Raw genomic sequence first — 10828 nt, 5'->3', positions numbered from 1 at the left:
GAGGAATCATCACCATTCTCTTTGTTGAGACTCCTTCTTGTGCTTGAGTGTCCTTTGGCTTCCAAAAACCTAGCTTTCTCATGAAATTCCTCTCAACCTCCTTGTGCTTAGCTAGAATTTCCTCCTACCTAAAACTTACCTCTTCCATCCCTTGCAAAAATGTGGGATAGTTTGGGGTCAGGGTAGCTACTACATTGCACAAATGATTCAGCTTCGCTTGTGTATTTATATGATACTGCCTTCTTAAAGTAGTTCTAGCTTCATACAGTGACCTAAACTCATCAAGGTTCCTCTGTTGAACCATTTGTTGCTCCATGATCTTGTTGAGGCTGCCTTGCTTCTCTCTCCAATGCAATTACCCTTGCTTCTCCTTAATTTGATCCATATTTTCTTACAGCTACTGGATGCCCTCTTGCATTTGCTCCCAGTGTTTTTGTTGTTCCATGAGTTGGTTGATGTCTCCTTGCATTTAATGGATATTTCTCTGCATTTGCTCCCAATTAAAACCTTCTAGAATTGGTGCTTGGAATGGTGGAATCGGTGCTTAGAATTATGGCTTTTCTTAGTGTGGTGGCTCTGTGGTGCTTGCACATGGGCCCTATGCTCTCTTGCCCTTTGTAATGGGTTAGGAGCCACCACTTTTTCCATCTTCTTGGCAGTTATTGGCTTGTCTTGCTCTAGCAATGTTTCATCTGCACTAGTCTCTACTCTAGCCTAATCATATAGACGTTGAATGATGCTAGGAAAAGCCAGCCTTGTACTGTCCTTGGTGCTTGTTAGCACCCTATGAATGTTGCTTGCAATCATCTATCCTACATTGATATTTTTCCCCTTCATGATGCTATAGATTAGCACAACTCTTTCGATAGTTACCTCTGAGGTGTTGGAAGTAGGGTTAAGGGACCTCCTCACAAAGTCCAACCATTCTCTTGCTTGGGGACACAAGTCTCTCCTTCTCAATTAGCTTGGTCTTCCATCTTTATCCTTGATCCATTTAGTATTGAGGATACATATCTCATTCATAATTTGCTTTACTCTTTCTTCATAGCTCTGAGTGGATCTTGTGTACCTCACTTTCACCATTCTTTCTAAGTTTGCAGGGCTGTAATCAATGTCTTTCCTCCTCACAAAACTTAGATAAGTGAGTTGTTGGCCTGGTTGTGGAACAACATTAGCATAAAACTCTCTTACTAAGTCCACCACCACTTTCTTTGGTGTATTGCATAGTGCTATCCATCCCCTACTATTGATCTCAATGTTGATTTCTCTGTGCTCATCCCTTCCCAATTAGAAGCCAACCTCTGGGATGATTTTTCTCTCACTCACCCACCCAAATAATTGGTTTTGGTGGAAGAATGAAAGGAACATGTGCTCATTGTAGCTTGAGGAGCCAGAGGTTTCCTTGGTCTTTCTCTTCTTTGAGCCAAAAACTTTTGGTGGTGCCATTTATGGAGTGTGATAAAGAGGTGGTAGAAGAAAAAAGGAGAAGAAAAGCAAAGCAAAAGGATTTTGCTCAACACTAAACGTGAGACTTGATTGTCCCAATCAAGAAAGAAAGCAAGAAAGTAAAGAAGAGAGAATGGTGATTTCGGAAGAGATAAGGGTTGTATGTGGTGTGATGAAAAGGGGTGGGGGAGTATAATTTATAAGGGAGGGGAGAAGAATCTGGAAGGGTGTACAATTGATGGCAAAATTGAATTTTTAGGATGGGGTTTAGTGCCTAGTATGGGGGAAGCACCCTCTTAAAAGTGGTTCAACTTTTCTTCAAATTGTGAGTTTCAAAGTGTGAAGTACACTTTGACTCCCCTGACTTGATGAGTGATCAATGCATTGTGGGCCCCACTTCCTTCCGGAAATTGCAGTTTCAAGTGTTCACATTAGTGATCAAACGAAGAGTTATTTCATTTCTTTCCACTTAATTGGTATTTATTGTGTGTCTTTTGGACACCAAACTTAAGTTCATTGCATCTAGTAACTGGTGCTCATGATTAGACTTTATTATATTCCCCATGAGTGGAAGGTATTTAATTCTTCATACCCTTTCACTTCCACTCTATGTGTATGAAATTAAGTCCCTTTTTATTTATCTCACCATGTTACTGGGTGTATTAAGATACAATTTATTGGGCTCAATTTTTTTGGATGCACAATTCAACAAAATTTCTTATGATGGTGGCCACACTAAACTTAACTTTTTGGCTTACTCATAAGATCATTTAACATATTCTCATGTAAGTTCAAAAATTAAGTGGGCTGGTGGCTACACCAAACTTAGTTCTTCAGCAAGTTTTCCAACCCAATTAAGGAACATCACATAATAAAATATGCAAAGTTGAACTTCCAGAAAAACTAAAAACACTCTAAAGCTAAAAAAAAATATAAAGCTACTAAAGTGAATGTTGGGGTGCCTTCCAACTAGTGCTTCTTTAACGTCACTAGCTTGACGGTTCTTCCTCTTCAGCTGAGGTTGTAGTTTACTCTTTTCTCTTTCAGTGATTCCCCCAAGTAATGCTTATGCATGTGGCCATTGACAGTGGAATTCCTCTGTTCTTTTTCATCTATGGGTTCTACATAACCATAAGGAGAAACCCTGATGATTGTGAAGGGTCCTGACCATCTTGATTTAAGCTTTCTTGGGAAGAATTTGAGTCTTGAGTCGTATGGGAGAACCCTTTGGCCTTTTGCAAGTTCCCTTTTTGATAGCCTTTTATCATGCCATTTCTTTGTCTTCTCTTTATAGATTTTAGCATTTTCATAGGCTTGAGTTCTGAATTCATCTAATTCATTCAGTTGCAACAACCTCTTTTCTCCAACAGCTTGATTGACAAAGTTTAGCATCTTTAGAGCCTAAAATGCTCTATGCTAAAGCTCCATAGGCAAATGACAAGATTTTTCATACACTAATTGGTATGGAAACATGCAAATAGGTGTCTTAAAAGCTGTTCTATAAGCCCATAAAGCATCATCCAACTTCTTGGACCAATCTTTCATTAAAGTCCTAATGGTCTTCTCAATGATCCTTCTGAGCTCTCTGTTTGAAATTTCTGCTTGACCATTGGTTTGTGGATGGTATAGGGTGGCTACCTTGTGCTTAACAGCATATTTGAGGAGGAGTGTCTCTAGTTGCTTGTTGCAAAAGTGACTTCCCCCATCACTTATAAGAGCTCTTGAAACCCCAAACAGGCTAAATATGTTTTTTCTCAAGAAGTTTATCACTACTTTGTTGTCATTAGTTGTTGTTGCTATAGCTTCTACCCACTTGGACACATAGTCCACAGCTACCAAGGTGTAGCTATTTGAGTATGAGGATGGGAAAGGTCCCATGAAATCATTTCCCCAAACATCAAACAATTCTAATTCCATGATAAACCTCTGTGGCATCTCATTCTTCTTCGGTAGGTTGCCAGCTTTTTGACACTCATTACATCTTGTCACAAACTCTTTTGCATTTTTGAAGATGGTAGGCCAGAAAAATTCATACTACAAAACCTTGGTTGCAATCCTTTCACCACTAAAGTGTCCTCCATAAGTAGATCCATGGCAATGCCAAAGGACCTCTTGTCCTTCTTCATAGGAAATGCATCTTCTTAGTAGTTGATGACAAGTCATCATATGCCCATTTTTCAAGCTAATTTCACTTGTTTCACTAGTTTTTATGCACTTTCTTGCACTATAAGTAAGCAATTTAGAGTGGAATTGCATGTTATATTTGAATCAAACAACCACCATTTAATTGATACAAAATCATGATATTCAAGCTAAATTTAATTGATTTTTGAATGATTTATGAACCTAGTGAATTTGGTGATACTTTGATTGGTTGTTTTGATTATTTGTAGGTGAAGAAAAAAAGAGAAGAAGGAAGCGTGGCTTAAGAAGTGTGGCCAAAGGAAGAAAAAGGTGTGGTAAAAGAAGGAAAAGTGTGGCACAACATTGATGAAGGAAGCCACACTGCTCTCCACAAGAGCACACTACCCTCCAAGGGAGCACAACAATGAACCAAGCATTCAAGGCTTCACTGCCCTGCCCTCCTTAAGGGCAGAACACAATTCTAGGCCAAGAAGCAAGGGAAGGAAAAACTCTGCCCTGCCCTCCTCAAGAGCAATTTCGGGCTCCTCATGAAAAAAATTCAAGAAAAATCAACTCCAAGATTGAAGACTAAGGTGCAGAAATTCACCCAAATGGATGCTGAAAATCTATATGAGGCGTGGGAAAGATATAAGGCTCTGCTGAGGAAATGTCCACCAGAGATGTTCACTGAGTGGGACGAGCTACAGAACTTCTATAAAGGACTCACTCTAAAAGCTTAAGAGGCACTTGATCATTTAGCTGGAGGATCATTGCAATTGATGAAAACTGCAGAGGAAGCTCAAAACCTCATTGATATGGTGGCCAACAACCAATATTTCTTTGCTCACCAAAGGCAACGCCAACCATCACAGAGGAAGGGAGTGCTAGAATTGGAAGGAGTGGATATAATTTTGGCTCAACACAAAGTGATGCAGGAGCATATTCAGTAACAATTTGAGCAAATGGCCAAGAGAATTGATAGCCTACAGGTTGCATCAGTGAGTGCCACAAGCCAACCATCAACTTCTTGGGGGCAAAATGAAGAGAACCAAGAAGAACAGCAACAAGAGCAAGTGCAGTATATGCACAACCAAAATTCTGGATCAAATGAGGTGTGTGGTGGCACCTACAATCCATCATGGAAGAACCACCCAAACCTTAGGTGGGGAGATAACCAAAACCAAAACCAACAACCATGGCAAAGGAACTCAGCTCAAAACATTCAAAGAAATAACCAAAATCACAACCAGCAGCCAACTAACCAAAATCCTTTTAGAAAACTTCAAAACAATTACCCCAACTCCAACTATTTTCCATCCAATAACCAACCCACCAACCAAAATACTTACCATTAACCATCAACACCCCACAACCAACCAATCTCACAAGACTCTCAAAGGCTTACTAATCTGGAGATGCTCATGGAGAAGATGATGAAAAGCCAAGAAATGACAACAAAGAACCAAGAAGCTTCCATGAAGAGCCTAGAGAGGCAGATTCGACAAGTCTCCAAGCAAATTTCTATTGAGAGACCTTTAAGCTCACTACCAAGCGACACCATTCCTAATCCAAAAGAAGAGTGCAAAGCTGTACAACTAAGGAGTAGGAAAACATTGGTGGATAGCAACAAAGGGGCAACCAAGAAGCTTATGGAGAGTGACAAAGAACCAACAGAGAAAGATGGAGCTAACAACAAGGACATAACAAGCAAGAATGTCCCAGAAAAGCTCACAGAAGAGAACAACCAACCACAAAATTTGAAGAAGGGAAAGCAGATCATGGAAGAACCAAATCCAAGACAGCAGCAAGTGGAAAATAGCCTTACACCTCCACTACCTTATCCACAAAGATTCCACAAAGAAGCAAAGGATCAGCACTTTCATAAGTTCCTCAAGACTTTCAAGAAGCTAGAAATCAACATTCCCTTGGCTGAGGCATTAGAGCAAATGCCTCTGTATGCCAAGTTCTTAAAGGAGCTTATCAACAAGAAAAGAAGTTGGGATGAGAAAGAGACTATATTGCTTACTGAGGAATGCAAGGCCTTGATTCAAAAAGGGCTTCCCCCTAATCTTGCAAACCCTGGAAGTTCTTTCTACCTTGCACCATTGGGAGATTGACCATCAACAAGGCAATGTGCGATCTAGGAGCAAGTATCAACTTAATACCCTCTTCTTTGGTGAAAAAGCTGTGTATAGGGGAAATTAAGCCCATACAAATGTCTCTAGAACTGGTAGATAAGTCAGTAGTATATCCCCGGGGTGTGATTGAAAATCTTCTAGTCACGGTGGACAAATTCATATACCCTATAGACTTTGTGGTTTTAGATTCAGATGAGGATGAAGGTGATTATGTCATACTTGGGAGACCCTTCTTGGCCACTGCTAGAGCCATTATAGATGTGGAACAAGGAAAACTAACTCTTAGAATGCATGAAGAGAACATCATCCTTAATGTGTTTTCAGAGACACAGTCCAGTAATAAGGAGAATAACTGCATGAAAGTTGACAAAGGAAGCTTACATTGGAAGGAAGGAGTTAGCAAGACAGTTGAAGATCATCTTCCAAGGCAAGAAACAAATAACACAGCATGCCAAAAGAAGAGCGAGCCTAAGCAAAGTAAAGAAGAAAATCAAGAAGGGATCAAAGTATTGACTAAGAAGGAGAATCCCAAAACAAAAGCTGTTATCAAAGAAGAAGGAGTGACAAGAAAAAGGAATAGCGGCAAGAAGAAAGCTCATAAGGGATGGAAAAACAAGAAAATCCCCACTGAAGGGTTCTCCAAGGGTGATGAAGTGCAGTTGATTTATCAACAGTTGGGAACAAGCCAACAAATCAATGATTACTACACTGTATGCAAAGTACTCTCACTTGAGCATGTTGAACTTGAGCACCAGGGAACAAAAAGGAAGCTCACAGTGAGGGGAGACAAGTTGAGACATCACATGCATCAACCACCCTAAAGGGAGTTCAATGTCAAGCTAGTGACAATAAAAGAGCGCTCCATGGGAGGCAACCCATGATTTAAGATTCCTGTCTTTTCCTTTATTCAATAAGCTATGATTACCCTGGCATGATTTTGAACTTTCATGGACATACTCGATAAATGCATACATTGTTTTGAAGCATATGTCAGACTTCTAAGTTTGGTGTGCCTTAAGGCACACTCAAATTTGTTTTCAAAAACGGTATTCTTAGACCATATGCTTAGTCATTTTGATGAAGCATATGACCAAACACTAAGTTTGGTGTCTGCATATGTAACAATGTTCAGAAGATCATTCCTATTCATAGAATCAAAATCATACATAGATGGATCATGCATCATTACATTTTGGAATAATTTCACATATTATGATAAAAGTATCAATTGTGAGGAATTAATTGCATTTCTCAGTTATCCCCTCAGTAAGAGATAAGTTTGGTGTTCACCAACTTTTGGCTCACTGATTAAGGGACACAATTGATCATTTACATATATAAAAAAAGCAATTTCCTTCTTTATTGCAAAATCACTTACCAACGTATATATTTATGTTCTAAGGCTAGTTGTTTTGGTTTAATTAGGAGAAAGAGATTGAGATAAATACAAGGAGGGGAGGGGCCACGGCTAGGACAAGCTAAGTGAGGAGTGGTGACATGTGCCTAGAAAAGCGTGCTCCTTGGGAAGCAGAATCTGCATGCATGCACCATCGAACACCTAAATACATGCAACCAATGAGAAGAGAATCATCGTCAAGCTTCAACAATGCATGCAAACCGTTCAATCCATGAAGTCCTCTATATGTTCAACTCAATCTCAACCCTTCATGATCACCAACGAACTCCATCCTCATTAACTGTGGTTTTGTTAGAAAAGCTTGAAGTACTTGCCTATAAGTAGCCGTTAGCACTAAATAGCTTACACATTCATACAAACTACCTTCACTTGTAAACCATAATCTCCTCTACTCCCAAAACTAAGGCCAACAATTCCCTTCTCTACCACAACAAAACCGAGCATCATCCCAAACACAACACATTTTTCCCTTCTTCCCACTTTTCCCTTCTTCTCACCTCAAATCTAATGGCCTCTTCAAGTTTAAAGAGAAGGTCGGGAAAGGAACCAATGGTGACCGAGCCTCCATCCTATGATGCAAGAAAATTTAGGTCCCAATTCCATGAAGGGAGATATCATAGGTTCATGAAGACAAAGAATGTCATTTATGAGAAGGCCCTTGAGCTGAAGGACGGGGAATACCCCATCATGAGACAAATCATTAAGGGAAAAAGGTGGGAACTTTTATGTGCTCCTCTCGTTGACATTCGTGCAGTCATGATCAGGGAATTCTTTGCAAATGCTGTAAAAGAGAGCAAAGATAGTGCCCCCTACACAAGTTTTGTCAGAGGAGTTGAAGTGAATTTCAGTCCAGCAGCCATCACAAGGGCCTTGAAGTTGAGAACCATAACTTATGCAGAGCCTAGTTATGAGACCAGATTGCAGATGGAAAACAATCCTGATGAGATCTTACAAGGGTTATGTATGGAAGACATAGACTGGGAAAGAGATTCAAAAGGGATCCTAAGCCACTTGAAAAGAATAAATCTCACTCCTGTGGCCAAGAGGTGGTATGAGATAGTAAGAAGATCTATCTTTCCTACTGGAAACGCCTCTTGGGTCACAATCAAACGAGCACTCTTGACATACTGCATCCTACATGGAGGTGAAATCAACCTCGCACAACTCATAGCCGACAGTATTCAAGAGATGGCCAACAGCACAAGCAAATCAAGTGGGCTTGGCCATCCAAGTACCATCCTCAGGCTATGCAACAAAGCTGGAGTGATCTTTGAAGATGAGGACACAGAAAAAGTGAAAAATGGGAAAGGAATCACCAAAAGGAGCATGGAAGGGATGAATGAAGAAGATGATCAGGACGGGATGGCAGCTCCCAGACAAAGAAGATCACAAAGAGAGGGAGGACAAGAGCAAGCTCGTGGTACCATAGACATGAGCCAACTACAAAGAGCAATTGAAGAGCTATCTCAGCAACTCATGCAAGCTTAACATGAGCAAAATCAAGGGCGCCAAGAGCAATATCTAGAGCCCCGAGAGGAGTATCCAGAGCGCCGAGAGCAATTTTTGAGGGATAAAGAGGAACGAGAAGCTTGGCATCGTCAAATAGAGGAGAAGCAAGAGAGTTGGCAACAACAAATGATGACTCAGCAGCAAGAGTTTCAAGCAAAGATTCTTGAAGGACAAAAGGAGCAATAAAAAGAATTTCGAGAATCATATGATAAGCTGTACTTTAGTCAAGCTAAAGTAGGGGAATATAGTCACAACCTGTATTAGTGAAAGAACATTCATCACACTATTAGGGAAATTAGACATGTGCAACAAGTAGAGAGTGATGAAGACATACAAGCAAGGTTGGAGTACTTGACCCACAATTTGCCAGCACTCAATCCATAAATCAAGCCATTTGAGCAATGCCAAGAATTTAGAGGCAAGCAACAAGCAAAGTCTAATCACTATACGGAGGTAACACTTAGCATATTGGAACAAGTTGGGCTCTCAGGACTCTTAGATTCTGTTTGGGATAGAAGATGCCCTGGTGAAGAAGCCCAAGACTATTCTAAGCTAGGGAAGAGAAAGAAGAAAAAGGGAGAATCAAGCAGCAGCCACAATCATTAGAAGGTGGTAAAGTTCTTTCATACTTGATGCTAGGGCATTTTAGCCAGTTTCACTGACCTTTCTTTACTATTTTTAGGGTAGTTTCATGCATTTTCTTAAGAAATAAACTAGTTTTGGGTGGATATTCACTTACATCTTGATTCAAGCTTACATTGTGCACTTTACATGATTTCATGAGAATTTTGAATGAATTATATGACAAATTGGATGATGCATGACTCATGACTTGGACTAGAACTTTGATGCACTTTGTTGCTTGATTTCAAGACAAAGGAAGCAAAGAAGAACCACATTAGCAGCCACGTTAGTCTAACTAACGTGACCTCTAACGTGGAATGGGAGCTAGCTTTCAATGTTAATGAGAAAGGTAATCGCCAATAACGCCCTCAAAGCCATCATAGCCCACGTTGAGAGTCAGGTTAACTAAGTTAACGTGAACTCTAACGTGGAAGAAGAAACAAGGCCAACGTTAGTGACACTCTCTTTTGTCACTTAACGTTAGACCAAGCTCATGAGTGGCCACGTTAGTTGCCACGTTAACTTAGTTAACGTGGACTCTAACGTTAAAGGAGCAAAACAGAAGCCAACGTTAGTGACATTCACCTTTGTCACTAACGTTGGCCAAGCCTCCATGAGCCACGTTAACTCCCACGTTAACTTAGTTAACGTGGAAGCTAACGTGGAGAGAGCAATTGATCGCTAACGTTAGTGACACTTACCTTTGTCACTAACATTGGGGTGAACCACCAAGAGCCACCATGAGCAATGTTAACTCCCACGTTAACTTAGTTAACGTGGAAGCTAACGTGGATAAAGAGATAATGAGCCAAAGTTAGTGACACTCACCTTTGTCACTAACGTTGGAGATGGCTAGCATTACTATGTTAGAATCCACGTTAACCTAGTTAACGTGGACTCTACGTGGGAAGTAGGGGCACATTGGAACGTTAGTGACAAAGGTAAGTGTCACTAATGTTTTTGAAGGATTGGCATTACTACGTTAGAAGCCACGTTAACCTAGTTAGCGTGGACTCTAACGTAAGCAGAAGGGGTGACTCACCACGTTATTGGGAAAGGTAAGTCCCAATAACGTATGCGAAGGACCAAGAGGCAACGTTAGTGGTCACGTTAGTTCCACTAACGTTGAAGTCAACGTGATCGTATTTGGGTTAGGAACGTTAGTGAAAAAGGTGATTGCCACTAACGTTCTCGAACCCACACTTTCACTTAACATTGACACCACTAACGTCCTAAGCCAAAGTCCCTGCCTACTTCACATTTTCTCTCTGCAAGAAAAGCTAAGCCCAATAAAGAGGATAACTGCTTCAAACTCAAGATCCAGAGGCCCACACCCAAGATTTGAAGAGCCAATTAGAAGATCAGAAGAGTAGTATATATAAGAGTAGCTTTGATGTAGATAGGGCCTTTTGGAAAACTTTAGGGAGCCTTGGGCATAGAACTACTCTCTATATTTTACTTTCTCTACAACTTCTAATTTTACTTTCAGGATGTATTCTTCATCTTTGTTTTCATTTTCCAGAGCTATGAACAACTAAACCCCTTTCATTGGGTTAGGGAGCTCTGCTGC

Source organism: Arachis duranensis, chromosome 6 (genome assembly GCF_000817695.3).
Source record: "Arachis duranensis cultivar V14167 chromosome 6, aradu.V14167.gnm2.J7QH, whole genome shotgun sequence".
NCBI classification, from domain to species: Eukaryota; Viridiplantae; Streptophyta; class Magnoliopsida; order Fabales; family Fabaceae; genus Arachis; species Arachis duranensis.
The sequence above is the reverse complement of the archived record's forward strand: the minus strand, read 5'-3'. Positions refer to the sequence as shown.